The following is an 18560-nucleotide window of genomic DNA, read 5'->3' as shown; positions in this document are numbered from 1 at the left end:
GCTCCTTGCAGCAATATGCTCCTGCATTGTGTACAGAGGTAAGAACAAGGCTTACATGATGCCAACAGGGTGTTTTGAAGGATTTATGGTCAAAATGTTGTGTATGCTAACCCTGACCCTGTTGTAATCCAGCAGGTTTCTCAGAGGTTTTTTACAGATTCAGCTATCTTAACTGGACCAAACTGGTTTATTTTGTACAAAAGTGCATTTGGACTTTAGGCGTTTGCCAAAAATCAGAACAAAACAACAAACAGCAAGAGCAGGCTTTACTTTGAAAGAAGCAAACTGAAAATTGTTAAATGCACGCCCCCGAAACACATGAATGAATGAGGTAATGCTACTTACCTCGTAGGACAAGAGAGTGTTTGGGGAAGGAGCTGAGCGCATATTCATCATATCTAAAAAATATTGTGTTTTCTATTCCTACCATTCTATTGCCACTATCTCTCTAACATTAGACTGAGAAAGACCCAACTCATATACAATGAGTGCACAGGCAGGTCGTGGGCAAGAAAGTACTGTAGGTAGGAAGACATGTAGGTAGGCAATACTTTAATCCTGCCTGAAAGAACAGAATTTCTTTTATTTATTTTTTCAGAAGATTTCATTTCTTGCTTGCACTTGGAAGTGACAAGTATTTTAACATGTAAACCAAAAGTACCTCCAAAAAGATTGCCTCCTTTTTTTTTATTTAGTCAGTTTATTTAGAAATGTTACAGAATAATCAGACAGAATGTGTCCTTTTCTAGCAGCATGGCTTTCAGGAAGTCAATTATCGTCAGGTCACAAATGTAACCCTTTCAATAAATTATTAAATTTATCAAATCTCCAACTAATAAAATCTCATCAGTATTAGCTGAACAATTGACAAATGTTGGACACTGGAAGATATTAAGATGGGAGGACAGCCTGTACCTGCTTCATGTTTTACTTGTCATTGTGAGCACGGCTCATAAATTCTAATCAATTAAAACATTTCTAAATGAAATCACTACTTCAGTATAAGTGATTACATTTTCCCTGCTTTTGTTTGCTAATTAAGGAAAGAACTACTAACCTAAAGCATACCTCAGAATTTGATCTATTTAAATGAAGCTCTTGCTATTTAATGTAAGGTTTGCTGTTGTGTTACAACTGTGAAGTGGATGATGCAGTGAGATCAGCGGACGAGCTGAGAAACAAACTTCAGATGTGTCAGTCTGTGTCAGCGGTCATAATGCAGTCTTTGATCAACAGCCCGCTGACTCCTCAAATCAGTTGTGCCGATTTGAATTTGGCTGGTTTTTCCCACTGATGTTGCTGCTACATAAAATAGCGGAAACAGTTTATACTCATGAAGCGTGCGGCTCCTCTGCTCTGAGAAAACATACTTGATCATTTTAAATGGGACTTATAAAGGCAAATTTATCCTCCGCCTTAAAGTCAAGGAGTCAGGCTGTGGTTGTCACGCTTCAGCTGGGACTCTGATTGGATTTTTTTTATTTGTGAGAAAAGCAGAGAGGGAGGTTGGTTAGCTTAATTGGTGAAAATTTGAATTCAACCCCGACGAGTTGCAATATAAATACAGAGCAGTGGGAGGCCAGGGAAGCTGGGACACATGACACTGCTGTGCTTTCAGGGTGAAAATTAAACCTTGAGATTCGAGCAACAATAGAGGAAAAAAAAATAATAATAACAATGAAAAAGCTCTGTGGATCCCTGACACCATTACAGGCCTGTCAGGTTGCATGTGTCAGCCATACTGGACGTCTAACAGCTACGAAAAACTGAGAAACACTTGCCATCTCACCTCTGCTAAATCATGTGAAAAACAGATGAGGTTTTGAGTGTAAGAAGACACTTCACTGCTGTTTACCATCACTGTTACGATGTTAACACGACCAATTTCCACATCTGGTTCAACTGAAAGACTAAGAGAGCTACTTGTCCTAAACTCTTTGTTTTTTGTGTAATAGATATGTTAATGTTTGCTTACTCAATATTGTGTCAGACGTTGCAAAAACCCTTCATGTTTCCATCCTATTCAAAACTGAATTTGAAAAGCAATATAGAAACTCAAATATTGCTTTATATTTCTGGCTCAGGATGGGATTTAAGATTTGTTTCATGTCTGGGTTAAAGTGATGGACATGTTCACATTAAAAGTTAACATTCTTTGCACTTTTTCCATTTGAAGAGGCAGACGTGTTGTTTGACTTCTGGCAGGCGCCTGTGTGTTGGCATTATAATCACATACACAGAAAAGAAATGTGTTTCTGGAGTTTGTGTTTAAATCAAGAAAGTTGTTTTCCTCCACAACATTGAAAGCTGACATTTTTATTATGTTTAGATTTTTTAAAGTTAGGATAAATCTAGCTTTTAAGGGTCGCTGTGGCTCAGTTGGTAGAGTCGTCGTCTCTCAACCGGAAGGTCGAGGGTTCTATCCCCAGCTCCTGCAGCAACATATCCGCTGTATCCTTGAGCAAGACACTTAACGAATTCAAGCTGCTTCATCAGCAGCATATGAATGCCTATGAATGGGATTACTCACAAAGCAACCACTGCCACCAGTGTGTGACTGGGTGAGATATGTACATGTCTATAATACAGTGTATGAGTACAGGGTCCACATGTATTACTAAAGGGAGTGCATCACCAAATAATGACCCTGTCATGTAGACATTGGTCTAGTCTTGTTGTGATGATGATATAAAACTCAAAACTTTCTAAGTACACAGTCTGGCTCTAATGAACTAAGTATTAATGAGCTGAGGTTAATTTCTCAGGTTTATCTTGGCTGAACAGTAGCTCAAATTTGTCCAACCCGCACTGTGAATATTAATGGATGCACTTTAATTTGTCCTTGGATACACAGCATTTAAAAACAAAATTCACTTCCTACTCCAAATCCACCAGAACTGGAAGTACAAGATAAAGTCGGATGAATAATTATTTGGTAGTTTGTTGGTTCAGGATCTCAGCATGTTGCAGCCAATCGGCTCTATAACTCATCTCCCTGTATATCTTCTTAACGTAATCTACACCCTCCACTCCACAATTTACACATCAAATCTTACACTGTTATGGACCCAATCAATGGACACGTCTGTGCACGTCTACAAACACACTGCCTGGTTGTCTGAGGACACGTTTTCAGTTTGCATTGATGTGAAATAAGGTCAGTTCTGTTTTTCAGTTTGGAGGAAACATATTTCTCTCCTCACTCTTCCTGTCACGCTTTCCTCACTCATGTACGTGGCTTGTGGGAACGATGAAGCGGCTGAAGGAGACCCAATTTCCCTTTGCTTCTTTATTACAACTTCTTCAAAAATCTTCCTCTCCCTTCAGTCTGATCCGTCATCCGTTTGTATTATCTTTTACAAATGTCAAAAAAAAAAAAAAGGCCTGGTCCTAAATCGTCTACACTGACATGGATATCATAATGTTTTTATCTTTCCATCTGCAATTTTTGTTCTTTTTTCCCCTAATTTATTCCAGAGCATTCAATCTGTAGCAGCTGCTCTCCCTCATTTCCCTTCATATCTGCCTCTCTCTTTATGCAACATTTGCTTAATCCTATTCTAAACAGTCTTTATATCATCCACACTGAAATCGAAAGGCAAACAAATACTCGCTTTCCTTCTGACTGATGTTGGCAACGGGTGAAATCCACTTTTGTCAGATAAAATCTCCTCCAAAGGAAAATTACTGCAGCAATGCAACTTGGAAAATTAATTACAGAACCATTAAATAAATCAGATGTAAGTGGATGTGAGGGAAAAATGTTTGGCTGTGAGATGAGATTGTACTTTCAAAGGCAGGAGTGGTTTTGTACAGGTTTTTGCAATAACGAAGTAAAGATTAGATCGTGTTGTCGCTCTTGAAGCTGTATGAGTTCTTTTTTCTCACCATATAAGAAAATCGACATATAGGCCGCCTCCAGGGCTCAGAAAAGATCCTGTGCTGTGTACACTTGACTCTGACTTTTCAGTATGTGTGGGGGGTTTTCTCCTGCATGAAACATAAGCTGTAGGAGTGTTTGGATGTTGAAGTCAAAAATGCCTCACACAGGCTTAAAAATTTCTTCACTTTCTTTGACTCCAAATGATCCAAATTCCACCCCTGAATCATGCTCAGACCAGCTTGAAACACAGAATATAATATCTATTTCATTTAGAAGATAAATCTATTTTATAATCAAATCTACATCTCATATGGAATAGACCTAATGTGACATTTAGCTTCAGCCCACTAGAAAACAATAAATGATTTTTTTTTTGGCACAGGCCCAACTTACTGCCAACAAATTTCTCTGCTGCTGTGCCTGTAATAAAAAGTGAAACCCAGAATCAGTCAGCCAAACTTGCAGTGCAAAGTAAAGCTTGACCAAAACACCGACATGCTCATCGTGGCTAAAGCTAGCACAGTTAGACCCCCTATTGTCTGCTCCACAACCTGAGAAGAATACTCTTTCACAGCTAGTTTGAGATTACATGGGCAACTCCGATCTAATAATAAGTGGCTAAATTTAATAAAAAGACTAGTTAAAGGGGCGCTGATTTAGCTCAGATGGCAGAGCTGAGTAGAAGTCCTATGCGCTGGTTGCTGGATTATCTCCTGGGACCGCTTGGTGCGTGTCTCATCCACTCTCTTCCCCACATTTTCTGTCTCTCTGCCAATGAAGCCGAAGGCAAAAAAAAAAAAAAAAAAGTTTGGTTTTTGTTTGGGAATCAAACAAGACCTGGAGGCCCTCAGGAAGGATGTCAACATTTCCAGCTGGCCAGTACTGTGTGGTGATAGAGGCCTAGTCAACACACCATTCTGTTCAGTATCAAAGTGTTGGAGAGCTTTTCACCATATCAGGGCTCCAACATATGAAGAGTCAATTAAAGGACACAAGGGATAGTTTAAAGATAATCAAGAAGAGGACATTCCTGGTTTTATTTCAGGGTGATGCAACAAGACCTCACTCATAGACTCGTCTCCGTCTCCAAAAACTAAAACACAGCAATGACCGTAGACCCAAGACAGAGAAGCTGTACTTTGACTTTGATAAAGAGACTTTCTAAATGTGTCCTAGAAATAAGTCTGAGCTTTGGATCAACGTCAGATGCTAAGGATATTTTACTATATTTATACCACTTTTGTTTTTTTTGCTAGCCAATAATACATTAGTTTTCTTCTGGAGATTTATTGGATAACTAGCCTTGTTTTTTTTAGAAGGAAAAAGATGGAAGAAGATAAATAATACATAAAAGTGGTACTTTAGATTTTTTTAAACTTAATGTCATCTTTCAAAGAGCCACAGCATCTATTGGAAACCAGTAAAGCAGTAATTGATGCCCTTACTGTGTCATGAGATAGAGACCACCTTAAAGAACTAACCAATTGCAACAAGTTTGTATCATTAATGTGTGTCCGCTTTGAGAGCAACCTTTGCTGATTGCTTTGTTTGGCCTCCTGCCTAAAAGGAGAAAATGAGGGGGATAATGGAGCTTTATTGCTCACTGTTTAGCCGTTGATAAGTGTTAGTTTGCTTAATGGCAGCATTTATCGCTTATTTAATTACTGACACCATTTTAGACCGAGGTACAGTCAAGGTGCTGCGCTGCTTTGTTTCCTTTGGCATTGAGGACGAGGTCTCAAAGTTTCAATATTTCATGGTCAAACAATCTGCCAATTAACATATTCTTTTTGAAATTCATAAAGAATGAAAGAAACATACAGAAACTGGAGACTTTTTTCAGGTGGTATACATTTAACAATTAATAAAAGTGAGGTCATTGGATGTTAAAGCTTTATAATTGTTGATCTAATATAGAGACCAATTGAATCTAATCAACGTTCACTATAGCAGAAGATTATTTAACAACACTAGAAGATCTTTATATTCCTAAAGAGTCAGAATGTCCTCGCTTTGCCCTCGCAAAAAATGTCCTCGCTTCATGACCAATCAAATGGTCATGATTTTATTTCCATTTTACAGGTCTGTGATCTTTTTGTACAATACAAGCTAAATATGGATTTGGGTTTCATACATACAATATAATACACATCTTTGAATAGACTTTTGATCTTTTTGTTCATGCTACACAAACAGAACAAAGGAGATCAATTAATAAAAGGCATTGTTTATATGAAACAATGTACAATGTTTTTGTCCCTGCGCAATAAACTTCTAAACAAACAATAACCTTAATTTGGACTGATAACAAAAAAGATATTTCTGGAAAAACTTGCTGTGCCTTTTTTGGTTCTGTGGATGGTTTTTCACCCAGTCAGATAGACCAGTTTTAAAAAAAATAATATGTTCAGAACATTGTTATCATTGTCAGTCAGCTTTGTTGGTTTGTCCAGTTGTTTATTTTGCAGAGACAGAGATGCTCAGCACTTTGGCTCAAGTTAATTAGAAAAGGTGCTTTAAGGCTGAAATAACATAAAGACATGTTCAGCTGCAGTAGAACGAATACAGGAGAAAATACCTTCATGACACTGTAGTTTATAGTTTTTATATTTCAAAAACATGGACTACATGTAGAATATAAGAAGAAAATATACATACTTTTTGAAGTGGGGCTTCCAGGGATGAAGGTGCTGCAGCACCATTTGCACAACCTGATTCCTTCAAAGCGTGCAAACTGTATCCTCTCTCTCTGTCGACATGTAGTCCATAAACTCTGGGAAGTGGATACAGAAGTCGATGTTCTCTCTTCTCCCTGGAACAGACCTTTTCTCTGCTTTTTTTCAGGGTTCAGCCTCAAAGTTGATTAGTCGTCAGTGCTGACTAAAGCTCAGCTCTCTGTGGAGAAAGATAGTGACAGAAAGATAAGGGATCAAATCGGACCATGAGTGCCAATCAAAAGTCACATTTCCTGATGAAACTGTAAATGCATTACTGATGTTTCTGCATGACTTTGCCTGTCTGTTTTCACAATATGTCATAATGTATATTCCAGTTTGGACGGTTATTGCTTTTCTTAATCGACTCTTGATTAAGGGATTCAATGATTTATTCTTCATCAACCAAACTTTCATTCCATTAATTCCAAATGAATCAGATATGCAATTACAACAACTGTCTCCATTTACTCAAAAATGAATAAAAAATATCTCATTCTGTTTAAATTATTATATTACTAATTATAAAAATAAAGGATCAGCGAACTTTCCAAACCCATTCCTTCGCCTTGATTTATGCTATTCTACGATTTTTTCCGCTAAGTTGGTGATTGCATCCCTGTGATATTCATTAGGCTGTTGAAGAAAACCAAGTTCTAAGAAATGGTCAAAATTGACATAAATCTAAGTTATAATATACTGATTTGAAATCTTTCCAACATATCATCATATGTGTAACTCACAAAACTGCACTTGTTCCCTCCCACAGCTCCCCAACAATCCCTCTTTGCAGAATATGTCACAAACTGGAATAGAAAGAAAAATGTTGAAAGACATCTCAAGCTCCTAACTACCAACCACCACCGCCCATCTCTCTTGTTTTCTCAGACGAGGCCCTAAAACTCTGCCAGCAGCCGCCTCCACCCTATCACTGTCCCTGACTTTACATGGATACTGATGGGGTCTCTCGCTCGCTCGCTCTATCTCTCGCTCGCTCGCTCTCTCTCTCTCTCTCTCTCTCTCTGCTAACACCGCCTGCTCTGTGACACGAGACAGCGCGCCATCTTCCTTTGAGTCACTTCAGCTTACTCCTCTTGTCATGAAACCAAACCTCATCTGATCAGACAGATAAAACCACAGAGCAGTGTTGCTCCTTTAACAGTTATTCCTCTTCAATTCTTCAACATGCCGCCTCCATTGCACTCTGCAAAAATCTTTGACAGAACACACATCCCTACAAAGAGCCCCTGTGTCTTTTTATGCATCATGTTTTTGCAACCTTGGCTCAAAATACATCTTTTAACAGCTCAGTCATTTTCCAAAAGGTATCCGCAACCCTTCATGTAATTGTATTTTTTTTAATGTGTGACACCGAAGCCCCCCTCCCCCTAAGAGACATCTGAGAAACAAAACTCCATCTGCACTTTATATTAAACCATTTATAATATATTCTAAATATTTATTAGAAATTCATGTTTGCAATGTCTTAATAAATGAACAGAAAAAAATAACTGTTTACATCAACACTACAGAAAACGGAAGACCTGATGATTTATCTGACAAATATGAATTTATAAGAAGCGTCCATTTCGCATACATTTCCATGCAATTAAGCTATTCAACGATCTTGGCTTCATTAAACGTATGCCTGATTAGCTACCAGCAGTATCTGTTTGCAATAATTCAAAGATTCAAAGTCCAGTATCACTGAATTACTTTTATACTGAAATAAAGAATAAAATGCGGATTCTTAGAAAAGTTCAAAGTTAGAATACCATGATTTTAGACATTTTTTGAAATGAACATTGGAAATAATGATATCCCCAGTGAGTGTATGTCACACTGAATATTAAACCATGTGAATAATGTCTGTGCTCAGATTTGAGATGGTCATGACTCAGAACAAGTGCAACTTTTGACACTAATTGCAAAAATCATGTTTAGAATCTTAATTGCCTCCATCAGCTGTCTTGTAGTGCCACTGCTGCTCTTTCAACTGGTGATATACATGCCAAACGAACAGGTCAAACTCACTTTTTGAGTGCACCTGCAGCTTTCACCCTATGCAGTATTTTTTTATTTTTTTTTATCCATGCACCCCTTTTAAGTCTCCCTCGCCCCCCTTGGGAGGAGCAATTCATAGTCTGAAAACCTCTGATGTAGATACAAATGTTGGATACTTTATTTTTAATAAACTGGAACTGGGTTCAGCAGGTGCCTGACAGACATTGCATCTTACATATTATTTAATTCCAGGGTACCAGCATGTATGAATGGGTTATAATTAAACAATTAAACTGGGTCAAATTCAATTGACACTCAGGTACAATACAAGTCCCTTTTACTTTTCTTAAAGCTATATATCAGTAAGACTTTACAAAACTGTGACAGCTAGAAACAATCATATTAGGTAAAGAAAAGTTTTGTTTTCAGAATACATGAAAGGTGGTGCCAGGATAGCTAAAATGGACAAGTTCATCACTCATCCCACCTACAATCGATGCATTTAGGAAAAAATATGTTACAGCTATCATCAGATTGCATCCTCCTCTCTAAGGAGGTCTAACAAGGCCAATCCACCTGCTTAGTTTAGGCACACCAAACTCCTTGGCTCTGTCACCACATCCCATAATTCCTCTTCTCATTGCAGTGACACTTATCTGACCTTTGATTCCCAGCTCTGACACACAGGTCAGGCTGCATATCTTCAATTTTCTTGCTAAAATCTCCAACTGGAGTCCTGCCAAACCACCTCCCAATTGACCTTGACAAGACTGAGCAGCTGTTCACCTCTCAGAAATGCTGCCTTTAACAAGAGCCGTCAATCAGAATGACACCTGAACGGTCGCTGCTGCTAACACCGCCGTTTAGTTTGACTTTAGACAACCAATGCTACAGCTGCTGTTGCAGGTCTTCTGTGCATGAAATCTGCTGACTCAGACACAGTTGCTTGTGCAGACTGTCTTTGTCCCCCATCTGGACTGCTGCATCTGTTATCTGGCTAAATAACCTGAAAATAACTGCAACAAGACAGTTGTCGAACTAAACGTCAAACAAATTGGTTTTGTTTTTCTATTACTGCCCGCAAGGTTTAATGTATGCATGGATGTTGAATTCACGGATGAGGATTTAAAAATTGTTGACGTCCAGTAGGCTACTTGCCAGTGTCAACATTATTTAATTTACAATTCTTGTAATGAAAAGTCTTAAAAAACGCATTCAGTCAGGGTCAAAGGTTTCTACATGGAGGGTTCATATGCACGTAGTGGCTCGGTGCTCCTTGAAACTTTTTTGTTTAGTTTTTGGTTATACTCATATAGTTATAATGGTTCACAATATATTGTACTGCTGTCTAAAACGTATTTGCATATCACATTATTGATCAGAGGGTGCTATCCCAATTGTTGTTGAATTGTTGTCTTACACATCAGTAAAATGACAATAAGGCTTCATATTGGTATTAATGTTGATAAAATTAAGAACCAGATGGAAATGTCTAAATGGAAATTTATTAATCTAATTAATTATGTGTCAATTTGCTTCATTCTTCATCCTTTCCTTTGTTCTTTAACACGATACAACAGGATAAAGGGGGAAATGTAAGAGCTAACGGGTAACAGGTTTATTGATTTTCCTTCCAACATTGAGGTTTAATAAACAGGGCTAGGCTAACGCTTGTGAATGTAGCCAAAAGTAAATATGAAGCTACAGCCGCTAATTAGCCTGGGTCAAAATTAAGGCTAGAAGCAGTGAAAAACAGCTCACCGTTAATACTTTAAATCCACTGACATGTTGATAATACACAAATACAGTAAGAGAGATGTTAGCACATTCATTTTTTAACTAGAAACACAACTTGGCTAGCTTTGTTGCCACTTTTTTTCCAGTCTCCCTTCGAAGCTAACTCTCCTCTAGTTTAACAGACATGAGACTAGTATCAATATTCATGACAGTTCACATCATTTTGTGCATATTATTTATTAATGCTGACTTGTTTAGTTATTTAATGATTATGAATATTCATGTTAGTCAATGTTTAGCTTCTCTCTGTCAACAGTTTAATAGACATTTACTAACGTCTCCCAAAATGTTTTATTACAATGATGTATCTATTTGTTTAACAAGTTAATGAACAGACGTGTTACTTAGTCAATTTGTTGATTTAGAGCGTTGTTCCCCTGTTTTAGAGAGCAGCTGGAGTTTCACGCAACCTGTATGAACACAATACTTTACCAAGTTTCAACACTCAAATGTAAAGTAACATTAATAATTAAAAAAAAAACATTTTTTTTAAATACAGTGTACAGTAGCAGCAAAACCAACTCTGCACATGATATCATGCAGGGGGACGTGAGGTGAAAAAATAGTTTTCTTAGGATTCTATCTGAATTTCTTGCCCTTAAATATGTTTTAATGTATAAAACTTCTGAATACATTGCTTTCCAAATGATCATTTCTATTATATACTAAATAGATTCTGTAAGAAGTTCATCCAAAAACTACTTGCACTTTTACCCACATGGTCTTTTAATTATTTATACATGATTTTGGCTTTCAACAAAAACCTAAATCTTAACTGTTAATTGAAGCTATAATCTGTATGTCATGCTTTGAAACATGACCATCTGTTTTGCCTGCAAATTATCTTTTGTTTATGACGAGGCTCTTGATTTGCATACATAAATCTGTTTCTGTATTTCATTTTTACATTATTGTTACCAAGTGAGTGTAAATAAAAGATTTTGACATGTTTAAGTTTTCAACTTTTCACATCACTGTGATTTCACAGGTGATGGACAGCCAAAGTGCAGGACTTGGAGCTGAACTGATTTGACAACCCCCCCCACTCCCTCACATACACACACACACACACACACAAACTCACTCCTCTCACACACCCTGCGCTGTGCTCAGACTTTCAATGCAGCTACACATAATGTCTATTCACTGACGGGGATGTGTTAGGCAGCAACGGCACTGGGACGACAGAGATGGCAGATAATTGAGAACAAAACACACAGAGCGAGAAAAAATCCACATGAACAGTTAGCTTGGACCTTTTTTTTCCCTCTTCGTCTTTGTCCCTGAAGTTATTCTCCTTCTTTTCTTATAAAGAGCTTTGCTGTTTGACTTTTTCCTCCGAGGCCCATCTCAATGACAACTGAAAGAGCATCCTCTCTCCCCTCGTTAACTGAGCGCTACATCAGTCCTAATAAGAAAGCTTTTACACGCTTAATTAAGAGACACTGTAGTGCAGTATGTAATGCTCAATTTACTCATCTCCTTCTCCCCCCTCGTCCTATTTAATTTCATTCAGAATCAATCTGTGCAACTCTCTCTTCTTCCCTCTTATGTGGACATTTCTGTTTCTTCACCCTGCTTACTGCTCATGGCGGCTCCATTTTGAGCCTTTCGAACAGTTTCTCCTTCCCCTGTGTCCTCTGATCGGCCATTTATTTTAATTCCCCGTCTTGATGCTGCTAATTTAGGGCAGAGGAGGATTTAGGAAAATAAATAAGCCAGTTTAGATGAGGTATTACAATGAAAAAAATGCAGGAAATCCGTGGTTGTGTTCGCAAAAACATAAATATCGTCTGCGAGAGCAACTAAAGTAAACACAGAGGGAATAAAGCGTGAAGAGGAAAAAAGAGGAGCTGTGAAAATAGAGTGGGATAGTGTTGAAGTGGGAGCGGATGAGTAAATGGTCTGACCGCTCTTTAAGGACAAAGAGGAAGAAGAAAAAAGAAGAAGAGGTGTTGACGTCGTGAAAAGGAAACAAACAGACCGGACACCAGAGGAGAGTGGGAGGGGAGGGTGAGCTGAGGTTGCCGATTTAAAAGGTCTGCACGTTTGAACATTAATTAAAAGTTATCCACTGACGAATTGCCCTTTGATGAATTGTTTCCCTTACCATAAAAACGGTGTATGCATCCCACAGGGACAGAGGCAGACCACTAAATCTGTCACCCATGTTTTTCATGCTCTCTGCTTCAGACAGTAATGAGCCAGGCCGGTGTGATCGGCTGCTCAGCAGCTGATTAAAAGTAGTTTCCTCTAATACATGGATTTACTTTGACATTTCTAATGCAGGAAACCTATTGAGCCCTGCTGGAGTTGCGGATATAATAACTTTATGTTTCCAATGTAAGTCATCCCTCGTTTGTTTTGATTATTAAGTGAATTTTTTTAAACGTTTAAGAACAGTGACAATGATATTCACATCTTTTAAAGCCCAAGGTGACATGCTAAAGCAGCAACAGCTGATGTCTTTATATTAACAATGTACTAAGTGACAACGTGTGACACTGTGAAAGTCACTGCTTGTACCGACAAACCCACATGGATTTATGTTCAGAATCTGCAGCTCCTATCAGATTATAAAGTTTTAGCTCATTCTTTGGCCGTTCACCTGCAGCTTGCCTGTTTCGGTTCATTCTCACCTCTCTCACGGTGTTATTCTTGTTGGCAGCAGCCGGCTACATCTTCAGAAACACCTTTTAACACAGTGAAACACCAGCACCAAAAACAGACAAACACAGTTGTCAACTAGCTGTGAACGTTGTGATTAATTAGCTATCAGAATTAGAGCCAATAAACTTTTTCCAGTTGAGTGTAGCTGTTAGTCGATCAAGTGATAATTCAATTGCAAGATTACAAATTAGGAAAACATTTTGACAATCAAATACTTATTTGAGTGTTTATTCTAAGCCAACAATGGAAAACATTCAATGGTTCCAGCTCCAATGCTTGATGTTTTCAAAAGTAATATTAAACTGAATATAGGGTTTTGGACTGTGAGAAATTGTAACTGACATCTTTTAGTATCTCTGACCTTTTAAAAAATGTCAAATGTGTCATTGAAAAGAGCTGCTAAAGTGTTTATCATTGTTTTTATAGCAATGACAATAATGATCTATTCTATTCTATGTGACATTGTTTAGACAAGAGGATGAATTGCCTAGTTGGGAAAACAATTGTTAATTACATCAGTAATGACAAAATGGTTAGTTGAAGCTTAACATCTGTAAAAAATCTAGGATTGACTAGGTAACATTATATATAAAATGTTAATTAATAGTTAATAAGTCACCTATACAACTCTTATGAACTCTTTTGGTTCTCATGAACACAAATAAGTCAATATAAGTGTTAATAAAAGCATAATTAACACATTTATTATTTATTATAGGACACTTATAGGAGAAATTATTATTATTATTATTATTAGAAATTTGATCACGGTTTATTTACTTGTCATAAACATTAATAAAATGTTTATTGACATTAATAAGACTTTATAAAGCTTAATTATAGAATTATTAATATATTTATTTCAGGCTTGAAATACACTCAAATGAATTTATTAGAAGATTCTTAACATTTATAGACATACAGTATATATATATATTAAATAACATTAATCAGACTATATAAGTGTGAATAACAATTTTAACTGACATTACTGACCTTTTAACTGACTTATTATTGATTATTAGCTCCCATAGGCGCACTACTTGCAATTTGTTAACAGTTGACATATCCTTATGAACCTTAATGACATTAACATTAAAATGAATAAGACTTAATGAGTGTTATAAAGTGTTACGATTGACTCTAATGATTTTTAATTCTGATCTCCAGTCTTCTCTTCCGACATGAGCATTGAATGCAACGTGCAGAAACACAGAATTATAGGAGTTATCGTTCATCAGATTGTAAACAGAGCAGTGTTTCAAATCACCTTGCTGTAAAAGCATCTCACAATTCAAGACTCAAAATGTACATCAATCACTCGGAAATTCTCAAAGCGAGACAATCGTATATAAAAGTGCAAAAAAGCGAGCCACACTGAAGCTGCTGTATGACGCAAAGTGGAAGACAAATTGCAGAGTTGCAGGCTGAAACGGTTCACGGCCTCGGCTGAGTCTGATAAATTCTGCCCGCTGAGCTCGACTAATCACTGCAGCCTGTCACGGACACGCCCCCCTCCCCCCCCCTCCCCCCCTCCCTCCCCTCTTCTCCCTGGAGAGCCAACCATCATGCTGCTGATCTCAGAGCAGCCGCTGCTCGACCCCACATAACACACACTCATAGACACACCCTGCAGTCTGCTTCACACACTCAGACATTCACTCTTTAGGCAAGAATCGGCTGATTTTCAGACTAATCACAATCAAAAATACACTTTGAGTTTCCTCTGCTTCTTCTCTCCCCAGTATCAGAACAAAAAGAAATCCTTTTCTTTCTGCCCCATGTGTGTTTTTTGTGACTCGCAGGAAACCAGAAACTGCAGAGTACAGCACAAAAATCTCAGTATCTATCATTCTTAATCGTTTCTTTTTTCCACCCCCATCTGTCTAACAAACACAGGCCTACACAAAAACACACGTGCTCGTTTGTGAGCTGTATCAGTGTAATTGATGCAATGACTGGAAATAAACAGGCAATTTAAGTGCTGGACACCTCAGTGCTTTCTCTCCTTCTCCTCCTCCCTCCACTGCTCTCTCTCCCACCTCTGTGTTTCCTCTTTGTCCCCATCACAAACACACACACACAGACACACACACACACACACACACACACACACACACACACCACACACAAACACTGGAGTATCTCACAACTACTCGAAGAAGGTGGAAAAAGGGACAAGGTCAACATGCTGGGGAGGAAAAGGCATGCGAGACGGAGAGGAAATTAGGCAGGATAAGAATAGAGAGGGACAGAGGGCAGGCAGAAAACAAAGACTAATCTCACAGATGACTCATATCTGGATGGCCTGTTTAATGACAAATTTACAGCCCCGTGAGAGAAAGAGAGAGCGAGAGAGAGAGAGAGAGAGAGAGAGAGTGCGAGCAACAGACCGCATTATCTCTCTCACTCAACTACAATTGTAACCATTTTCTGTTTGTGCTGCTCTTTACCACCATGCTTCATGTAGCTCACAGGAGGTGCAGCCAAGAGAGTGTTTTCACCTTCCAAAATGTTTCCTCTAAAAGTCTCGCGTGACGGGTCGAACCTCTCTCAACCACTCGGCCGAGCGGACAGCGTCCCGACCTTTCCTGCCTGCAGAGAGCTTGGACCAAATAAAAAGGGACAGAAATAGCCGAGCTGATCCGACCATTCACGTCAATCCATGCAGGCTGCTCAACAAAACAACACATTTGCCTTTTTTTTTTTTTTCCTGCTTCAAATATCCCATGTGTGTTTGCGCTCATGCTTAATGTGCATGTGCGCATATTTGTATGTGTGTATGCTGAACCAGCACTAATTATTAAAATGCTTCATGTGTTCCTGCATGTCTTATTCTGCACATGTACGTGGCTGCATTAATCTGATCCAACTTGGTCCTGTTAGCATCAGTTGGGAACAGTCATGCAGCATGAATATTAAAAGCGTGCAGCCAGTTTCTGTAAGCTACAGAGTTCATAATAAACAAGACCTAATAATTTATCAGGTCTGCATGTCGACACGTCCCGTGGGCTGCCATACTATCGTGTACATGAGGTAATAGGAAAGGAGAGTCAAGCATGAAATGATACAGCAGGACTTTGACAAATGGAGAGCGGCAGAAAGCAAGAACACAAGGAGAAGAAGAGGAGCTGCGGTTTCCTTCACATTCTCAAGGCTGCCTACGTTATTGATGGGGGAAAAAAAGAGCCCAGAGAGAGTCCTCAGATAGCCCCGGGGACGTTGATCATTGAAAAACACATTACCTGTGAAGGCAAATTTAAATCAAATCCAAAATAAACATGCCAATTTCTGTGACATTTAGAAGTAGAACTTATTTTATTTTAGAGATTGGAGCAGTTTTTAAAAACTGTCTGACAGCAAACAGTCAGGTATTTTAGGACTCGTTGTACATAAGCTTTGTCAAAATAGAAATTGAACAAAAATCACACAAAATGAAACCATTATGATATCTGTTTTCATATCACACCAATAAAATAGAACTCCCAGACATTCAATATTGTTTAATTTATTATTTTTATGTACAAAAATTGCAGATAAACTCACACTAATGAAGTAGGAGTAAATGTACAAATACTGTACATTGACAATGTTTGGGTACTAAACACAGCTGATGTATTTGTGCAAATTAACAGTGCTCTACTTTTCTCTTGTGGTAACTGTGGGTTAGAAATATAAAAGACGGTCTCAAGTTGTGTTACAGCTTCTGTACTTTCAGATACTGCCAATCCTTAAACTCACAGAAATCCATATCTGTATTTTTACCCCTTTGGCAGGTCAACCAGGTTCATTTATCTCCATCACTAAACCTGTTGCCCTCCACACAACCATCTTTATGGTTTCTGGGGGAAAGAAAGCTCAACACTGTCTCCTTGACCGTTGACCCCAGCACTGCTGCTCAGCCGTATTTTCAGGACAGATGACATTTTCTCTCCTGTTGAGTAAAAATACTGATGTCATCCTTCAAACTGTTTGACCTTGACCCACAGCCCGGAGAGCAACTCAATCTTGACTTGTGTCTGAATATCAGATTGATTTGACAGAACCAAGTAAAAATGTAATTTATGTAGAAGTAAACCTGCAGAGCAAGCCAACCTTTTTCTGTTTTTTAAAGGTGCAGTCATACTATCAAAAATTCTGGGGCACTTAATGCTGGCGGTGTATGAATGTGTATGAACTAGATTAGTTAATTTCCAACGGACGATTTACAAAGCAGCGTCTGCCATCAATGTGTGAGTAGGTAAGCGCTTTGAGTAGTCACAAGACCAGAAAAGCGCTACAAGCTCATGTCCATTTACCATTAACCAAAATCAAGGGCACATGGACTTTACTGTAATAAATGTGCATTCATTGGTTTTCATTCATCTCTTTGGTGTAAACACATACACCACCACCAAGGTGAATGTCTGTTCTGCATAACTGATTATTCTGGCCATTCAAAGACATTGGAAACAAACTGTTAACACATCACGAACATATTATCACCCTTTAGGCTGAACAGATTCTTATTTACACATCCAGCACTTACAGAGCAACATTAGCATTCATATGGAGGCGTGTTTCTGCCCACCTGAGGATTGTAAGTCCACTACACACCTTCTCCTTTACATTCTGTTTTTCCTCCTCACCATCTCATGCTGAGCAAAAAGTTTAAACAGCTGTGTGCAGGAACAGCACTGGGACAGTGGGAGGGCTGAACCGTCATACATTTCTTTGTGCCAAACACAAAACAAAACAATTCATTGAAGTAAGACAAAAAATCTGTAGAGTTGAAATTTGGGTAAACATTTCTCCAGGTTTTCACAAACAAGTTAAAACCTAATGCAATGTCTTAAATTTCAAACATGAAATAAAGGATTCTAGCTGCTTCATAAATCTTTTGTCAGGCAACAGAGTGCAGTCTCTTGAAAACTGACCATAATGGATTAAATTAACCATGCTACAACAAAAGGAAGTCAGAGAGTCAACATTAATGGAGAGGTTTATCCAGAGCTGTTGCAGGTTCATCAATTTTTAGCCATTATTTACAAGATTTAAAGAAAATACATGGCACTATTTGTTACTATTAACTACGTATAACCCTTTAATAGTATTGACTTACTTTACATCTAGCACCATCTTTAGCCAACATTTTTCATTGTCTTGTTTAGTTTGTTTGGTTTTGCCCACAAACTGCATAAAAAAAAGATGTAATCTCGGTGACTTGACCCATTGGTATCTGAAGAGGTGTTACAATGGCAGTTACCATATCGGAAATGCTGAATCTACCTAACTATCCATCAGTCTACAAACAGGCAAAGAGAGAAACAGCTACAGCACACCCACCTGTCAGCCAACTCCTGACAGGTGGAGGAGTAGGAGGTGTGGTTGTTGGCTCCACTGACTAATTATGCAAATGTAGCATTATTCTTAGCCTTGATACAATCAAAACCAATGCATGATTAAAAAATAATAATAAAATAAAAGCAAACTATTGATTACACTTGATAATT

The 18560-nt window shown here is 38.2% G+C and overlaps 1 protein-coding gene across 2 annotated transcripts in view; it reads right to left on the bottom strand.

Annotated features, from left to right (window-relative positions):
* flrt1a (fibronectin leucine rich transmembrane protein 1a) overlaps positions 1 to 18560 on the bottom strand; it is a 49657-nt gene that overhangs the window by 9151 nt on the left and 21946 nt on the right. For both annotated transcript variants that reach the window (XM_065963219.1, XM_020643299.2), the window contains exon 2: positions 6542 to 6778. The gene's annotated coding sequence lies outside the window, so the exon portion shown is untranslated. The remainder of the gene's footprint in view (positions 1 to 6541; positions 6779 to 18560) is intronic.

Source organism: Labrus bergylta, chromosome 14 (assembly GCF_963930695.1).
Source record: "Labrus bergylta chromosome 14, fLabBer1.1, whole genome shotgun sequence".
Lineage (NCBI taxonomy): Eukaryota > Metazoa > Chordata > Actinopteri > Labriformes > Labridae > Labrus > Labrus bergylta.
Note: the sequence above shows the minus strand (reverse complement) of the source record. Positions and strands in the feature narration are given on the sequence as shown.